An 18,330-nucleotide genomic window follows, 5' to 3' on the forward strand; every position below is an offset into this window, starting at 1 on the left:
GAACGTCAATGTGATATTACACTTTACTGTTAATTATATTTTTTCGATTTTCTCGACAATTATTTCGGTATGTAAATTAAAGAATTTAAAAAGAATTATGGAAGAAAAACGGAAGTAAAATACTTGAGTTCTACACGGTTATCGATTTGTATGAGGATAGAGTGGTTCATTCCACCCTCATCGTGCTTGTACATATAACAATTAAGTGAAGCTTTATTCCAATGGGTATGTATATGTCTACATGAATGTATGTATACATATGTATGTCTTAGTTTTCCCTCATTGCATCGCGGAAGAGTAAAATGTTCGAGAGTTAACTATAAAGCCTATATGGACGCGCGCATTTCGTGGGCGACTGAAGTTAATTCGCGAAAGCGACCGAGGCAAATTTAATTCGCGCGACTTAACGCGTGACGAAATCATTTCGTCGTTCTCGTCGTGCTCGAGTAGGTCATAACCATTTAAATTGTCGCGAGATAGTCATAAACATCTTATATATATATATATATATATATATGACTTTTTTATTTGATTTTTTTTTTAACATAAATTCTTGTACATTATTATTTATGAAAAGAAATATATATTAATTTATTTTGAGAATAAAGAATTATATTCCCAACAAAGTAATATAAAAATACAACGTACGTATATATAATAATTTTATTCGTATGATAAAGTTTTATCGTAAATGTAACTGCGTTTTAGAGAAAACTAAAATTGATCATGCGTGTTTGACTAAGTTCAGTAAATAATAAATAGTTTTTAAGCGTAGAAAATTTTTACGGTTTTATAAATTACGATTTTTATTTTTTCTTCTCTTTGTTGTTTTTTTTATATAAGTTTTTTCCTTGTGATTATGCGAAACTTTTTTTCACCCTCTTAACAAACTTAGGGATCAACTATAGTTCGCAATTTAATCATTTTACGAAAGTTTACTTTATAAAAGATCAATAGTTTGTTGTGTGCAAAAGCATCGAAAAAATTATAAAATTATGTATGAATTTTATGATATATATATAGAATATATAGTAGTGCAGTCCTGATTTTGGGTATTTTTAAATTTGGTGCTATGCGCCCTCTATAAGGGTTCTATGACAACTGATCCCAGACAAGTGATCACACGACGATTGATCCCACAGACTAGATCCAACTTACAACTGGTCCAACTGGCAACTAATTTTCTAATTCATCAGTTTCATCAAGATTTTCATAACTTTCATAATCATCATCTTCAAAACCTTCATCATTTTCAATCGAATATTGATGGGATCAGACGTCAATGGCACAAAATTGTTGGGATCAGTTGACGGCACACCCTCTATAAGTATTCACTCTAGTCCGAAGTTTTCATGTTAAAATATATTCCCCTTTGGAGTAAATTTTACTCCTCGGAAATTAAATAGATAAAAAAATCATCCGCAGTGCATTTAATTCGCGGTCACTCCGAAAATTTCTTACAGTGTAATGCACACACTCGTAGAGAAGACCGGGGCACGACATATAGATGCAATCTAGATAATAGATTTTACTGATGTGTTAAATAAAAAAAACTTTATTAACTTCCCGCTAAGAAAATTGCAAATTTTCAAAAAAAGGGAAGCTATTGGTTTCGGTCCGATTTTCGAAAATCGAGTTTTCATCAGATGTCGAGGTTTTGAGGTCTTAGGAATCTATTCTGACTATTCCCGGATGGACGTCCGTCTGTCCGTGTGTGTGTGTGTGTAAACTTTTTTTGTCCGACGATATCTTTGGAACACACAAAAAAAAAAATTCTCGACTGAAGGTAAATATTCTTGATTCAAGAAAATTTTTTTGGAGACCTAAATTTTCTCAGATAAAGTAGAAATCTTCTCCAACCAAGACGAATTCTCTTGGCTCAAGAAAATCTTGACTTGGTTCCCGAAAACGTTTGTCTTCAAAAATATTTTCTTGACTCAAGATATCTGTTTTTTCTGTGAACGAATCAACCGATTTGAACGTACTTGATGGCAATCGAAAGGGCTCACCAAAACTTAGAATTGATTAGATTTTAGGGTAGATCGGTCATGTAGTTTACGAGTTATATACGAAGAATAAAAATTAAAAAGTTTTTTTGTTTTTGGTTTTTTGCGTATAACTTATGGACCACTTGCCCGATTCGCCTTAAAATGTAATCAGTTTTAAGTCTTGTTAAGCCCTTTCGATTGCCACCAAGAACGTTCAAATCGGTCCATTCCATCCAAAGATATCGTCAGATAAAAATTATAAATTTTCAGTTAAGCTATCTTTTACCGGCCTAACAAATTTTTGAGCTCCAAGAGATCAAAAATTTACAAGTAATAATGTTCCCGAGCTCCCTGAGCTCGTAAACAGCGGGAAGTATTGGAGCTGGCCCACAGGGTCAGGCGGTCTTCAGATTTTTTTTTGAAAGTTTACCCAAAATACTCTGTTGTGTTTATAATCGCTTACAAAAAAATTTTGGAAAATTTTCTTTTTACTGAACAGGAAATTTGTAAATTACATCAAACTCATAAATGAAGACTATAGAAACAATTTTTATTTTAATTTTTTGGGGGGTCAGTCAACCCCCGGTTTCCCCTATAAAGTTAATGATTGAAAAATAAATTATTTATTGAATCAAATAAACTTTCATAAGCTACTACTTCATTAAAAGTTTTATAGATTAATTTTTTTTTAATTTTTCAATACTAAATACTCACTTATTCATTATAATCCATTATTTAATCTCTGCTTTATAATGTTAACTCGGTCTTAACTTTCACCTTGAATACCCCAAACACTCGAAGAATATCCATCGGTACTTAAACTTCTGAAAAAATAAAAAAACCAAAAATAAATAATCGTAAAAAATGTAGTTATTTTTTTATATATATCCGGCAGTATAAACTAAAAAAAATATCAGTGAATAAAGATCACAAGCGAGGTGAAAATTGAATAAAAAAAAATATCCTTTACAACCGTCTCATTCGCGCGACTCTAAACGCCCGCCGGAAAACGAGTGGAAAAATAAGTGGCTCGTAATCCTTTACTGAGGATACATTTCCGACCAAATGAATCTTTCATTTTAGCTCGTATAACAACGACTCCAAAGCGTCAACTATTGACTCGAATTAACTGCCTACTATTTCAAGAAATATATACGGAAAAGTATTTTTTATTGTAATATTACTTTTTTTATCCATATCACCCCACAGTAAATCTGTGATTACTTTATAAAATGAAAAGTTTTTTCACTTTTATTTGTTTTAAATTAAATTTTCTTTTTATTTTAACTTCTATACATAATTCATATAAATATTTTATAATAAATTTGTTGAAAAAAATCAAATCTCTTTTAAAGAATAATAATTTTTTTTAATTTGAAAACTTTTTTTTTTTTATAATAGACACAGTCGTAAATAAAATTTAATATTTTTAAAAATTTTCAATAATTAATTTCAAATTTTTCAAATGAAAAAAAAGTATAATTAGAAATCATAATGAAATATTATTGCAATTAATTTTTCTTATATTTATTAAATCCTAAGTTCGAAAAAAAAAAAAAAAAAAAAAAAAAAAAAAACTAGCGGTTTAAGTTAGTAACAGGTGAGTTAAATTAACAAGCGGTTAAAGTAGAATAAACCATTCAATAATGAGTTCTTCAAGTAAATTTCCTCGACGGAAGTCGCAAGATGATAAAACGAGGGTTGCGACTCTCATCCTTATAGACCACTTTAACCGTAGATTCATGAGTAAAGCGTAGCTTTACTGATATAAGAAGCAATAAAATATAATGAAATAACATCCAATTCATGGAAGAGAGATATTGTGAAAATATTATTGCTAACTTATTACTCAAGCTAAAGTATAAAAGCAAGAGAGTACGAAAAATAAAAATAAATTTCATTTATTGAAAATTTACCGTTCGACTTTTTTCCTTATAAACACTTGTTACGATTTTTGAGAGGAAATTGTTGAGAATTGAATGATTTGATGTAAAAAAAATCTGAAATACGAAAAGTTGAATGAGTTTTGAATCTGGAGTTTTCAAATTTGCCGCTAAAACTTAGAAAAGAGCAATTTTCCAAATTTTTTGTTGATGATATTTCTTAAACTAATGAACCACTTGAAATAAATTTCGCGGTGGTCAAAAGATGGTACAGAGATGAAGACATATTAAGATTTTTGGAAAATCAAAATGTGTATACTACAAGTTATTCAAGAAAAATGAAGAAAATTTTTATTTTTGATACTTTTCGACAGTGAAATCCCTCGAACGAATCAACAGATTTGGATCTTACTGAATTCGACAGAGTTTTCAAGTAAATAAAAATTAGGAATCAACCTGTAGAAAAATTTCATTCATTGAATACATCGAAATCTACTAGTCTTATTGCGCTTAAATTTTCATGAATTCTGATCATTTTCAAGCTGGAAAAAATATTCAAAATAACTTTCAGGGGTCTCAGAAAGTTGAGAATTAACGAAAATTTGATTTTCGAAATTCGATGGAAAACAAAAATTGTCTTTAATGTAAATCCTTAACGAGAAGTTAAAAATAAAAAAAATGAATCAGAGACTTTTTCTGAAAAATGGAGTTTTATTTGTGTGACGAAAGAGATTTTATATAGCAGTGTAAGGGAAGAAGTGTTGACTGCAGACTTAACGCTACTGTACAGTGTAATGTGGTATGTAAGAATAAGTTATAAAGATAAAAAAATGATAGGAAAAGGATACAAGTTAGGAAAGCATGAGGGGAGAAAGCAAGAGACAAAGAGATGAAGATAGTAAAGGATGGGAAGAAGGCAGTAGGGAGGGAAAGGAGAGAGAAAACGTCTGGACGTTCGCGTAACAATCCTATCTCATCGTGTAAATCTCTAGCTCGTAACGAAGCGGCAAATCGAAACTAAACGGAGCGGCCCCGTGAATGGGAGATCGAAATATAACGTTACGCCGATGCCTCGGTGCGGCTTCCGGTCTAACATTTTTAACATTTTTTCCACCTATGGAAACCCCTTTACTCTATACTACACTATTGATGTTCTTCCTTCAATTAAACGCGAACTCATCGATACACATCATTAATTTTCATTTTTTTTTAAATTAATTTTTATTCATTATTTTCTTCCTTTAAAAGCCCACTGTCAAATCAATAAATTTTATCAAATACTAATTCCATTGTTTGTAAACAATAGCTCCTCAATTTTTATCAATAATCAAAGATTACAAAAGTGTCGACGGCTATTAATGCGTTGGCTAATTGTTTTTTATTTAAAGAACAATTTTTTTTAAGAAATTAACTTCTAAATTTACTAAAAACTTCATCGAAAATTTGCAAAATCTAAAGAGATTTTACTATGAATTTTTTTTCTAATTAATTAAAATGGAATGCAATTCAAAATTTAAAAAACACTAAATTATACTCAAAAAAATTTTGTTCTATTGACTGGATATTAAAAATCGTTAGAAAAAAGATAATTTTTCAGATTTTTTACTAAATTGCAAATAACTACAATCATATTATGGGAGTTCTTTTTATTATTTATTTATTTTTTTTTTTTCCAACTCAAAAATTGAACATCCAAATAATCCCGATAATTTTCTCAATTATATAGAATCAAACTTATGTATTGTCTTCGAAAATAATGAAAAGATTATCTTTATTGTTTGAAACTTTATTTCACAACATAGAGAGAATGTTTCGTTGAAAGTTATCGTGACAATTGTGGCAATGACCCGATTTTAACTCAAAGTTCACAACTCTTGAGAAAAAATCTTTTGTTCGTAAGTAAAGAAATAAAATTTATTATTTATTTTGATAAAGTCTTGGGTTCACCGGTCAAATGTCGCGCCTGGGAAAAATTAATTCAATACACATCGAAAATTAACTTAATGTACACTGAGAAAAAAAAATACTATTTTCCAAACAAGAATTTCTTGGTTCAAGAAATCCGTTCAAAATATTTATTTTATTATTGTTAATTATCAATTTCTTGAGAAAAGAGCATCAAATTTATTTTTGTTATTATATGCATTTGATATTATATTGTGGGTAAACAAAAGAATAGCTTTACTTGAATTAAATAAAAATTGTTTCCTTCAATTTTACGAATTCTTGAGACAAAATTATATATTCTTGAAAATTATCAAGAATTTATGTTCTTGTATCAAGTAAATTTTCTTGATAAAAGTATTTTTTTTTCTCAGTGTATTTTAATTCCGATTATTAAGATTTGTTCGAAAAAGGAAGTTTATAAAAAGCGACGTATCACTTCGGAAAAAGGTTAATTACAGCTTAATGAAAGAATAATACCTACATTAGGAAAATTTTTAACTCCTACAAAGTGGCTGATGCACCAGCTTGAAATGATAGCTGCACAAAACTAACAGCTGATGAATTATTCGAATAAATTGAAGAACTGAAAGAAAAAATCGAATTGTGAAAGACCAAGAGTTTAGATCTGGAGCCACTTTAAATTGTTCTGAAAGCTCATTTGCAAACGTTGTCTAAAAAAGAAGCTCAGAATCCGACGGTTGAAAATTTAGAGATACGAAATAAGAGATCATGAAATAATTATCGAAAAATTAGAAGGTGAAATGTCACAAAATAAGTAAATTATAGTAGTTCTCGTGCTACCTCTAGTTTGTGCTATCGTCCAATCTCTTTTCTGCTATTGTTTGCTCTTTCACTTCATAACGCTGGAAAAAAAATGATAACTAATACCATCTTGAAATAGGGAATGATTATCATATTGTATGTGATAATTATTATCATGCTTATGTATTAACTATTAATTTCTCGTATGGTTATATTCACTTATTGCCGATAGTAATGGTTACCATGTAGACAGTAATGTTTCCTATATCTGAAGAATTTTTAAAATTTGCCACCTGGAATAGTAATGATTACCATCTCAGAAAAAAATGGTTACTCGAATAGGAAAAGTTACCAAAAAAGAATGAGATTCTTTCAAATGTAAATATAGGCATAGCTACTTCGGTAGAATGGAAGGTATTACCTTTTTTTTCGATGTATATAGTTTACTGACTTGTGCTCATTTCGAAATTATGAGACAGATACCTTTGAATATTTATAACCTTGTTACTAAATGGTAACAAAGTTATTTATATTTTTATTTTTAACTGTTTTTTCTAGATTTTTTTGGTTTTTGGAAAGATTCTACCAACAGCTATTTGAAATATATCAGAAAATACCACTTATTTTTAGGTTAATCGATCAAAAATTCTGATTTTTTGAAATTATATTCAGGACATTTATCTTAATATTACAATTCAATTTCATAAAATTCTACCAATGAGACCTATAACACGACAACTACCTTAAGGGGGGTCTAAACTTTTTTTTTTATGACACTCGTCGACGAACGATACTATCCTTGTTGCACTCGCGCTGTAAATGGAAACTTTGTCCGCGTTTTTCTCTTAAACAAATGAACATTTTTGAAAAATGAGAAGGTAGATTGTTAGATTATCGAATAATGCATCGAGCGTCGATCTTATTTCTACGATTAGAGGTTTTGTTTGAGAGAAAAACTTCGACAAAGATTACTATAGACTCTTCTTAATCATAATTTACACATGGAGTGTTTAACTATAAGTCAATAATGCTGATAAAAGATCAAATTGAGCAAAAATATCATCAATCGAGGATAAATAATAAGATTGATTCATTATAATATTGTTACATACGAGTATGAAATATCTCATGTGAATATACTTGACTTAAAACTCAATAGTTATGTAGCAGGAAACGAGTATAAGATAATAATCTATTCTTTATATTCTGTTTCTTCAGTTAATTTTTTATCTTTATCCGTCACGTTGATTTAAATATAACTCATTATTCAATTTCAATATATATATATATATATATAAATTTTACGTTTTGTTATCTACAAAGTATTATTTAAAAATATTACGCAAGTAACATTTAGCTCTCGTAACGTAATAGATTCAAATGTATATTATTCAAATCTGTTTTTTTGTTCTTACTTAACTAAAAAAAAAAAAAAAATGATGAATTGTTTTCTATTATTTAAATAACATATAGACTTTGGAATTAAAAGAAGTTACGTATCGTTTGACATACGACCAATAATTTTGATATTTTAATACTGAGGCATAATCCGAGCGAATCTTGTAAAATAAATACAATAACAAGAGTTCATGACCTTATTTTCATAAATTTAAAATATAATTACAATATAAGCTAGATCGCGAATATGATAAAAAAAAACTATTGTTTATATATTTATGTATTCAAATATTACGAAAAACAATAATAATAATTGAGGATTAATTATTATAATTATTCTGTTTATATATATACACATATATATATATTGCGTATAAGTATTAAAGTCCATACTAAAGATCAATACACATAATAGAGCATATCTATAGCAAACGGCAACCCGCGTGCTCATTTACTTAATTGTGTTCAATATGAAGCGTAGAGAGCCACCAAGTGTTGGTGCATGGGTATATTCGAACCAACCCCCGTTTTAAACCTATCCTGTGTTATAGTTTCTCTTCTCTCTTTCTACACTACTCACTCATGATGTATCCCAAAGTCTTGATTATATATGCAGTGTATTCAATTTCAAATTCTAAATTCACTTCCAATATATAACTAAAGAATGTTAAGGAAATTCTTGTTCAAATATATTATATTTGAATTTATCAGGCTCTTGTCCCGAATTTCCGTGATTGACCCCACGACGTGTAAGAAAAAAACTAAATCCAAGGATTTTTTTTACAAGAAGCTCAAAGTATGCGCATTGCGTTTTATTTATTTGTGAGCATGTAATATGTAAAGTGATGATTCAAAATGTCACTTTTGTTCTGTGTCTATTTCAATTATTTTAATCATATTTGCTTTAATATATATGTAGGGGAGGGTGGGGCAGAGCGGCCCCCCTAAGCCAATTATTATTTTTTGTGGCTTTCAACCATTAGATCACTTTACTTTTGTCCTATTTCGAATAAATTTATGGACATTTTGCCAAAATTCTGAAAAAAAAAATTTTTTTTTGTGGGGCAGAGCGGCCCCCCTCCAAAAAGTGATAAAAAAAATTTTTTTTTCGTTTTTTTTTTTTTTTTTAATTGTTTTCATCATTAAGAATGTATTTCTTTCTCTTGACAACTATTGTTGGTTTTATATTACTCGAAAAAAATTTTTTAAAGTGTAATAAATCGTTCACTCTTGATTACCTTAATTACTAATTGTTATTTAATAAAAAAAAAAATCAATTCTATAGTTTAACTTTATTTCAAAAATTTATCAACTAAAAAAAAAATTTAATTTTTATAAATTTTTAGTGACCAAATTTGCCTCTTACATAGAGAAACGGCCGAAAAATATGAAAAAATAATTTTTTCGGAAGTTTCGGCTGGTCCATTTTGCCCCAGGTGTTATGCGTAGGGCTAGAAATGTGGAATTATACTAATTTTTTGTTAATTTGACGATAAAAATATGAAAAAATCACTTTTTCAAAATTTTGGGCTTGTCCATTTTGCCCCAAATGTCATGCGTAGGGGTAAAAATGCGCAAACATATCAGATTTATAGTAATTAGTCGGAAAAAAAAAAATTTTTTTTTTATCAAAATTTCAGGGGGGCCGCTCTGCCCCACCCTCCCCTATATCACTTTTGCCTCCATATTCCCGTTTGATCAAGAAACTGTGCTCGCCTCAAGCCACCCCTTTGGACAAAGTGAGCACTCGTAATGAGTTCGTAATTTGTTTTATGTTTTGAAGACGTACGAAAAATTTTTGAATGCACTATTAAACTGCAATAAAATTTAACGTACTGTAACAAATGTTCTTGGAATGAAATGTTTTTTATTTTTGAATTTTTTTCTGACTTTTCCGGTTAAAAATATTTAGCCGAAAACACGTCGAAATTTTATTATTCTTTATTAATAGGCCAAAAATTGAGTTGGCCTATTTTCGGTTTTTTTTTAGGCCTAATTATCAGTCATTTTCCGGCCACTTTTCGGCCGAGAAAAAATTTGATCATTATTCTGACTTGAAATTTTTTTACCAGGGTTCCATTTTTCGACCCTCTTCTCGTAATTGAAAAAGATTTGAATGATCAATTGATAAATACTATTGACTAAAAAATAATGTTATAGTTGATCAATTTCTTCATTATTGGAAAATTTAAGACTATCCGTCAGTTTTTGGTATTTTTGCAAATTCTTCGTTGAAAATGATTATTTTATATATTCTATCAATATATAAATGTACTCTCTAAACATGAATGAGTGAAATAAGTGAATCTTCACTAATTCTGAGTGCCAACCGAACCACTTTTTGAAATCAGTGGTTTGCACTTGGAATTAGTGAGTATTCACTTATTTTTACTAATTCACGTTTAGAGAGTATAAAACGTGTTTATAGTAACTAATTTATATGAAATATCTTAAAAATTTAATAATCGTTTGTTTTCCTAAATCAAAATTTCAATATCCCCATATAAATCTATATACGTGGCGATAATTAAATGAAAAAATTTTTGATGTAAAGTGTGTATGAACATTATAAACGATAATATAAAATTACAAAAATGTAATTACCGAACAACGAAAACGTGATGTCGTGGTATAGCTACAGAGCAAAAGTGGATATGTAAAAATGGTATGGTAAAAGAGAGTAGTAGAATGAACAACAAAATGTCGACCGCAATTATGTTGTAATTAACTTTAAAACAGATGAGTAAGAGAGAGACAGAGAGTAAGCTCGAGTAGAGAGTTGTGAGGTATATATTCGTGGGCCACCGTGGGTAGATGGTGGCACAGGTGGTTGGGGATTTTTGTATTTAGCGGTTGGCACAGTCAGAACTATACCAATCCAACCCCTACTGTTTCAATGTGTGCACTCACTCGGCCGATGTTTACACGTTTACACGAGCTGCGTGGCTGCATTATGCATGTTTGTGGTGACAGAAGAGAATTTAAACCAACCTATCCCATCCTATATACATTTTATCGTTTCCATCTACTCTTATAGATGCATATACAATATACATATATTTCAATGTTCAAATTATTTCCCGCTATATTTAATCTTTTATATTTTTATCATATATATCATTACATCATCGGAATGCGTGTAATGATTCAAATTCCAATTCAATACTCGATTATACACTCATATATATATATAGAAAGTATATATATATATACTTATTAATAGTGGCAGTATATATTGAATTCTCTGGTTTGAATGAATGAATTCTAGCAGAACGTATATGCAGCATTGAGGAATATTTGGATTGCAGAGAATTCGGGTAAATTGGCATGAGGTCGTTGCAGAAACGAATATGAGAAAATATATATATGCATATATATAAATGAATTAAAGGAAAACTTGATATATAGTGTATACATAAATAGATATTTATATTTATGTAATTAGAGAAGCTAAATTTGGAATTGGTTCGTTGGGAATAGTGAGCCAATGCAAAATCGAGTTGATAATAAACGTCAAATCAAAATGCACAATCCCAGCAAATTATTTCGAATATTTCATAATGAGCGGAAAATATCATTATACCTGGTGGCTAGGCGGGCATGAAAGCCCCAAGGGGTAGTCGGGGATATGCCATATATAGAAACAGAGGATGAGTAGATGCATGTCACGACGCATCGACGCACAAACGAAAGTAGTGGGGAAGGTTTATGTGTATATATATTTATTTGGTCGGTGGAATATGACTAAACCGGGACTGGATGATACAGAGACGGACTGGATGCTGAATTACGTTGGAGATAACGAGTTTAGCTTTGGAATCGCGTTGCGAACGATCCGTATAACTCCAATAAAATGTATCAATAATTTTGTACGATTGCTGAGGATTCATCAATACTATGGATATGCACATCGGGAATTCACTTCAGTCCACATTCAAAACGTAAAACAAACATTCAATGTTATTTTATTTAGATTTTTTTCCTGTCTCATTGGGATTATCATTTTTATAAAGTTATGCTTTTATTCATTAATTTTATAAAACAATTATCACACGATCTGTTGTATTGTGCAACTGATATGCTCAATTTTACAGTCTCGATTTATTTTTATTGTTTTTGTACAAGAATATGTTTTCATATTTATTCATAAAATTGGTAATTTTTACGTTTTCCAATGAGAAAAATATATGTAACATTAAAGTACTATTTGAATTATTTATTCCATTCATAGAAAAAATGATTTCTTGGCGCAAGAAATATTTCACACTACAAATTGAAGACAAAAATTTTCTTAGGACTAGAAAAATTTTTTTGGGGCCAGTAAAAATTTTTTACGCCTAGATATTCTTGTTTCCTGTGTACTAGAAAATTTGCGTCAAAAAAAAATTTGGATTTGACCAGCTTTAAAAGAACGAATTATTACATTCGGTCCGATTATGAAAAACTCATTTTAACAAACTCAAATTTAACAAACATCCCGAGTCGAAATTTAAATCGTAGATTGATCGTACTAGACGTTGAAAACGTAAATAAGACTCACGTAATCGTAGATACGACCTTTCACAAATATCTAGCAGTCAGAAGACGAGAAATCAAAATTTCACCAGCTTTTGAAAAATATTTTGAGCCTTGCAGGAGAACTCTTTGAGTCTCTAACTCTCTTAATTAGCTTACGAGCCATCAGAGTTATCTCTTGCAAGGCTCAAAATATTTTTCAAAAGCTGCTGAAATTTTTATTTCTCGTCTTCTGACTGTTATATATATTTTTTTGGTATCGAAATGTTTTCAGTATAGTTTAATTTTCGTATTGCAAGTTTTGAAAGGTAGTGTTTACGATTCGCAAGTCTTATTCGCGTTTTTTTACGTCAAAAATACGTTTTTAACGTCTAGTACGATCATTCCGATTTAAATTTCGACTCAAGATGATGATTGAGGTATAAACTTACGTAAGAAAACAATTTGCAATACAAAATTTTGAAAAAGTTAATGTTTCAAAAATAGATTTAGTAAAAAAAATTCCAGGGATCCGATTTTGACCGGTCAAATACTCCCCATTAATGAATAAATTTCCCTCAACAGGTTCCGCTTTGACAAACTTTACAAGGTATATTTCTCCAGCAAATTTCCTAATCGCAGTTTTCGGATGCCCGCGGGCGTTAATACCACCGACCAGTCCTGCACCACAGTCTGCGGTAAGGCTCGGCTTAAATCAATGCATGCGCATCGAACTATAGTAAACGGTAACCCCACCATCCATGTATATATATATATATATATACATATACAACTATATATATCCCAATAAAGTTCTCCTGCATCCAACCCAGTACCAACACTACCAGCATCACATCATCACTACCACTATCATCAGCATTGCATCTCCATTTCCATCATCATCATCATCATCGTCGTCATCGTGATCGTCATTTTCTCTCTAGAATCACCATCTCTCACCAACTCTCACTCTCTTTGTGCATACCAAAATTACCATCACATCATTGACACGAGCTCACACTCAATAAACCCAGAGTAGTATAGAAGCATCATCGTCATCATGATCATGGCAACTCAATTCAGAATGACTAATACATCTTGAACAACAGTATGTAATTCAAACCCAGAATCAAGTATCAAGACATTGGACAACTCACTGATTACTAATACCAATTTAGACATTCATCTATGCCCATCCACTTCCGATACCCATATACTCCTTCAAAAGCCGCCCCTTCTTAACAACTATTCCTCTATTCTATTCTATACTCTTTAGCATACGACACACACACATACACACACGTGCACATACAACGTATCAGTAAATAGTCTGAATTCAAGCCAACCACAAGAACAAGAGAGACCAAATCAATGGATAAAGACATCAGTAGACATATATATCATATCTATATATCGTAGGATACCCAACATGTGCGCAATAAACTTGCGTAGGTGCACTCGGTCATACAACATGGATTTCTACTCACACAAAGCTAACGCTGGCCTCTGCCTCCGGCCAGAGATATCGTTAGCATGCCTTGCTAATCACGGACTCGATAATAATACCGTGATTGATAGGACGAACCTCCGCAACCCTCCACTTGTTCCCTCTGCCGTCCAAATATTCTGTCCTCTTTCTCTTCCTCTTTCACCTTCACCTCTACCGATATATCTATATATTGATGCACATATATATATGCCTATAACTCTTTCTCTCTCAGTCTCCACACTAACCCGCAGATACTGCACCCAGGTAATTCTCGTCTCTCCGCGAACCTGCATACAGAGAAACTGTTCCACCCCATAAATGTATATCTATTGCGCCCTCGTGATTCTCTATTTCTCTCAGTTCACCTCCTCGATTTCATAATGACCTTTCTTTGGCTTCAGCCTTTACTTCTTCTTATTCTTAAATTTTTTACATACTTCATTTTTAAAATCGCTGCAAAGTATAATCATTTTTATTATCGATTGCCGTATATTTATAGTCATATATATTTAAATATTTTTTTATTCAAATTTTTAAATAAAATGCATGAATGCATATTAAAAAGTTCTTTGTAGATATAACGGCATTAATAAAAGCCGGATAATTAGCAGGTTTAAAATGGCAGCTCATGTAGTCAATAAAAATAACTCAACCGTTCAAGGATTCTCATTGTTTTCCATGGTGCAAAAGTACATGGGTTCTGTAAAGAGTTGCTTCTTTAAACCAGTCATATCAGCGTTCATTTGCATCAAACACTGTCTCTGTCTCTCCCTCTCTCTCCCTCTCTCAGGGGACACAATAACGTTTACATTACATATATTCTGCATACATATATATCAATCTCTTGATTTCTCAGCCTTGCTTTATCTTTATTCATCCCTCTCTACATAACTTTAATGTATATAGCTCGCGAGATAGAGATGGTGTTATAGAAAGAGGGGGAAGAGGAGAAACTATAACTACGCTAGCTATGATACCATTAGCATCGGTGATTAATGTATGCTGCTGGTAGCTGGTGCTTTATGCTAGTAGTCTCCAATATATATGATGGTGCTTCACTGAGGTTCTCTTATTTGTATAATATACAGCATGATTGACTGCCGATCGTTCAATTTTAAACGAAAAATTATTTTAATTTTTAATTTTAATATTGTTATCACTTATATATTATTTATCTACTAATGATTATTATCTCTATTCATAGATATTAATATTTATCATTCATTTGGCTGATGGAGTTTAATTTTTTAAAACTATTAATTGAATTATTAATATTATTTAATTGCATTCTATGCTGATAAAATTACTACTATGATTATTGGTATTATTATGATTATTAGGATCATCGATGACTAAAATTAATAATTCTCGCTAATGAAACTGATAATTATATATTTATTATTTGTAAAAAAATTTATAATTAATTTGATAGTTAATTATTATTTTTCGATGATTAAAATGACTTTGAATTGTATTAAGTATTTAATTTATCATCTATTAAATTAAATTATTAATTTAATTTAATTGGTAAATATTAGAATAACAGTATTACTGTATGGGCATTTTCAAGCTTTTCAAAAAAAATTTTGTGTCATTTTTTCGGTTAATTTTTTATAAAATTATTTTCTGGTTAATATCAAGTTATCGCAGGAACGGCCATGAAACTTAAGAGATGAACTGGTTGTCAATTTTCTGATGGTGGATGGACGTTAATTGTCTGACAATTTCGCTGCCTTACATCACGATTTATATATAGAGGAATATATTGGCCGCATTGCCCGGACTTATGAGCACGCGTGAACTTTTTCTACAAACCGTAACTGAGCATATTTTGACCCGATAAACTGATTTTGATGTTTTTTTTATCGCATTCGACGGTTTTGCACGACTCTTAATGTGAAGCATTAGTGTGCTTTACGATCGAAAAATTTAGTTTGCCTCTTTTTCGCTACTGTTTTTACTGTTCTACTCTTGTTAGTCCACGGAGCTTGACCAAGTTACACATCATAGGATAGAGAATTTAATCAGGATTAATTTTATTACTTATAAAGACCACTTTGATGAATTAAATAACTGAAAAAACATCAAAATGTAAAAAAAAAATTTTCCGGTCAAGCAGTAGAAAATGTGTCTGTAACCCGTAAACACAACAACGAGAAAAAAAGCCATGACTTGGATCACTTTTTTTTTTAAAAGATTATTTTAAGGCCGAAGAAGAAGTGTGTCATAAATGGCCATCAAATTCGGCCCCGTTTAATTATAATTAATAAAAAGAACTCAACTACTTTTATATATCTACATATATGTTTCTTACATATACTTTCGTCACACCAGTCGCACCTGCACGAAAAAATACATCTGACTATTTTTCGGAGCGAAATTTGAATTTCTAGTGTAATAGAAAGGAAAAAAAAATTGTCCTTGAAACTTTTATCGTACATTTTTCTTTTTTTTTTGCAATTGAGCTTTAAGAGTCATGCACTTTTGGGTTTACTAAACTTTTATAGAAATTTTTTTGAAAAACTTTATTTTTGAATATTTTGAAATCTATTGAATCAATTGAACTCAAAGATTCATTAAATCTGAATCCAATAAACCCTATCAACAAATCCGATTTCAATCAGCTTATTCGTTCAAAAGTTATGTTATATTCATGTACATATACATATATGTGGTATTCTATGTCCATTTGGAATATCCTCAGAATAGCGCCCTAAGACCTCAAAACGTCGACATCTGATGAAAACTCGATTTCCGAAAATCAGAACGAAAACTATAACTTTCCTAATTTTTGAAAAATTTCAAATTTTTTCGGCGGGAAATTCAAAATTTTAATATTTTTATAACAACTGGAGTCTAGTTATATATGAAAATGATAAACTAAACATATTTATTATACATATATTTAATTTACTCAAATGTCTCATATTTATATCGGACTGCTTTCCGGAAAAATTAAAATAATAAACTCGCCAAAAATTTAATCTGTAGTAAAATTCGTTATACATAAATAGGACAATATACGATGAAAGAATTACATAAAACTGTACAAATATAGAGAACGGCATAGGATATCAGGATCTACTTAAAATAATTAAAATGAGTGAATTTATTTAAAAGAAAAAAGTTTAAAAAAATATATATATAAATATGATACTCATCGTTCCACGGGAATATTAAGAGTATAAAGCATAACGAATATATAACCGTGGCTTTGCAGAGCAAATATCATCGACCAATTGCGGAAGTTACTTCATTTTGATATATGGAGTATATACACATGTATTATATTATATATTCGATCGAGAGAATACTCGATGAATTTGACTTAATATCTTATTAAATATTTTATCAAGTAAAAACCTAACATTAGTCTTCAGGTATGTACTAAAGTTTATTAAATTACTACATAAAAGATAATCGATTTGTCATTAATTTTTAATTAGATGTAAATGGGCTAACATGAAATATTTATTAACATTATGATGAAAAATTTTTTGTCTATTTTGAGTATAGCACAAAAATATTTTGCATTACTCACCAAAAAATTTTGAACTTCCCGCTAAAAAATTGAAAATTTTCGAAAAAAGGGAAGTTAGTAGTTTCGGTTCGATTTTCGAAAATCGAGGTTTCATTAGATCTCAGCGTTTTGAGGTCCAAGGAAGCTATTCCGACAATTTTCGAATGAACGTCCGGCCATGTGTGTGTAAAATTTTTTTGTCCAACGATTTTTTGGAACAAATCGATTGAAAAAAATTTTTCTTTTAGATTTTTTTCGTATAACTCATAAACCACTCGCCCGATTCACCTGAAAATGAAATCAGTTCTCAGTCTAGGTAAGCTCTTTTGATTGCCACCAATAACGCTCAAATCGATTGATTCGTTCCCAAGATGCTATCGTTCTTCCGGAAGACTTGCCTGATACCCCCGAGGCCTCCAAACATCCCACGGACGCCTTAGTTTTGATCAGGATCGCCGTCTAAGAAACTATATGGAAATCCTATAGAAAATCTAGATTCAGGGCTCGGTGCTGAGAAAAAAAATTTTGTTCTAGGCTTTTAAATTGTCCGATACGTATCTCAAGTACAAATAAACAATCAAAATTATAATCTAAAAAAAAGTCAGGTAATTTTTGGATTTCTTCCTTTGAAAAGTTTTTTATTTCCCATCATAAGGATTATTGTTACTTATCATACGTTTTTACACACTCCAAATTCCATATGTCAACCCATCGAAAGTTAGCAGACAATTTTCCAATTTTTTTCTCAACATTGAATTTAAAAAAAAAAAAAAAACTAAAAATATGCACATGTAGAAAATTTTTAAAACTATAGGTGCAATTTATTGAAATATTTTTTTTTTTTCAAAT

General features: G+C 30.4%; 1 protein-coding gene across 5 annotated transcripts in view; it reads right to left on the reverse strand.

Moving 5' to 3' along the window:
* The window catches only part of LOC130673528 (protein bric-a-brac 1-like), a 261,506-nt gene that overhangs the window by 194,739 nt on the left and 48,437 nt on the right, over positions 1 to 18,330 (reverse strand). For all 5 annotated transcript variants that reach the window (XM_057478550.1, XM_057478554.1, XM_057478555.1 and 2 more), the window contains one exon: positions 2,703 to 2,812. The gene's annotated coding sequence lies outside the window, so the exon portion shown is untranslated. The remainder of the gene's footprint in view (positions 1 to 2,702; positions 2,813 to 18,330) is intronic.

This window comes from Microplitis mediator, chromosome 8 (assembly GCF_029852145.1).
Source record: "Microplitis mediator isolate UGA2020A chromosome 8, iyMicMedi2.1, whole genome shotgun sequence".
NCBI lineage: Eukaryota > Metazoa > Arthropoda > Insecta > Hymenoptera > Braconidae > Microplitis > Microplitis mediator.